The sequence below is a fragment of the Phytophthora parasitica genome (assembly GCF_000247585.1).
Source record: "Phytophthora parasitica INRA-310 unplaced genomic scaffold supercont2.10, whole genome shotgun sequence".
Classification (NCBI taxonomy): domain Eukaryota; phylum Oomycota; class Peronosporomycetes; order Peronosporales; family Peronosporaceae; genus Phytophthora; species Phytophthora nicotianae.
Genome location: NW_008648996.1, coordinates 1,185,185 through 1,187,396, shown reverse-complemented (window position 1 = coordinate 1,187,396; position 2,212 = coordinate 1,185,185).

Genomic DNA, 2,212 nt, shown 5'->3' with positions numbered 1-2,212 from the left:
AACTTTGTCGAAAACTACTCGAAGCTAAGCAGTAAACACTATAGGCACCGCCGCGGCAGCTCGCTTCGACTTCTTTTTGTTGCGGAGTGCTACATCAAGATACTCCTGAAGTGGCTTCACAGGTACTGCGTAGCCCACAATACTTTCTCGCAGCCAATTAGCTGCACACAGGAACTGCTGCAGGTCTGCAGCAGTCTGTGGGTACAGCATTTCCCGTAATGACCGTATACGCTCGGAATCATGCGTTACTCCAACACCATCTATAATTTTCCCACACCACTTCACGCTTCTCTGATATAGGCTCGACTTCTTCACACTCAGTTTCAAACCGAAGTCGTTTACCAAAGAAAAAAGTTTTTGAAGTTTCTCCAGGTACTCATCAATATTGCTACCATACAGTAGGAGGTCATCTACCCAAACTAGTAGGTGCTTGTACAGTAATTCCTTGAAATACATCTCCATTGTTCGCTGAAAATGGATGGCAGCATCACTACATCCTTGAGGCACCCGGGTAGGTGTATACACTTTACTGTCCGTCATATACGAAAGGAATTCCTGACACTCTTTTGCCAAAGGGAGCTGCCAGAAACCTTTTAGAAAGTCAAACAAACCAAAATGAGCCATATCACGCACGTGCTCCGTAATGACACGAAGAATCGGCATCACACCCGCAGCAGCTTCAGTCTCAGCATTCACCGCACGGTAGTCACTAGTCTGCCGATATTCGTCAGAGCCGGGTTTCCTCACTGGTAATGCTGGACTGGCCCATCGGCTCTGTGGATTTCATATACCCACCCCATACGCTCGAGTTCAGCGTTAAAGTCTCTCAAAAATTCTCTTAAGTGCGGCGGATACTGCCTCGCCTTACACTTCTGTGGTTTAGCACCATCCTTAGCTTTACTAACAGCGGTGGGACCTTTGCCGGAGGGTCATCACCGAGTTTCAGTCTCCAAAAGTCAAACATCACTGCTATCTTCAACAAATCACCTCGTCGCTCGCGTGGAAACCCGTTATCAATCGCCTTATCCGCTAATTCTTCAACTGCAACTCTCACCTCACTGTCGCCTTCCACCCCAATCTCAAAATCGCCATTGCAGTTTACAGGATCTTCATCAGCGGTATCATTTCCCACAAGCTGTTCAAGTTGGCGGTCCACGTCAATTCCGAGCGTGGTCAGAACATCCTTTCCAAGAATGAATTCCTCTTCATCTTCGTCGATTACCAAACATTTCACTGGCTTAGTAAGGCACACAGGCCTTGCAGCTGTATTTATCCGCAAATTCACATCCACACTACCGTGGGCTCGGATAATGTGGCCTCCAGCTGTCCTCACTACAACCGCCTCCTCCAATTTCTCCAGCTTCACCGCTGGGTCCTTCGTTATCAGCTCTCTGAGATTTACCTGATAACGCTTGTATCTGCCCCTGAATCAGCGCAAAAGGGCATCGAGTGCACTCTGTTTAGCTCAACTAGCTTTACAGGCCCAGGCAGGCACTCTTTAATGCGCTTAACACTTCAATCGTGGGCGACTTTCTTGCGGTCAGCCTTCTCACGGTTGCGCCGCTCACGCTGTTGCCGCAATAGATTGGCCTTCTCGTCGCAACTGGGCACTTCACTAACCAATGGTCCCCCTTACATTTTAGGCAACCACCGATCGGATTTGCAGCTCCTGTCTTTGGAGGTCCCTGTTGGACGTTCCGACCTTGCTTTCTACTCACTTGTCCTGTGGTTGTTGCGGAACAGGCTTCGCTTCGTCACTGTGCTTTGCTCTATATTTCTTCTTTGAGCGATTCAATTCTCGTGAACTGTCCAATTTGTCCCCGGTTCGAGCCGAACTGCGTTGTCGCTTACGGCGTTGAAAGTCTCGCTCATGCTCAAGAGCTTTCTCCAGAATGATCTTGAAAAGCACCTTTTCATCACTACGCGCAGTCCGATTCTGATATGCCAGGATGGACTCTATCTCTTCCCGCAGTGCCTGGGGTTCAAGGGACGCGACCAGTAATTTGCACTTCAACTTCAGACCTTCGTGGTCCATAAAGAATTTGCACCAACCATGTTCATCAATCACCTGGCGACTAGCCCGAAAGTATTGCACTACTCGCTCGCGTACATCTGTCTCCTGCAGGTTCATCCGTACGGCAGCCTTGAACTCAACCGCCACGTTCGGCACCGTGTTGTTCTTCACTGTGGCGAGGATAGTATCGATCTTGCC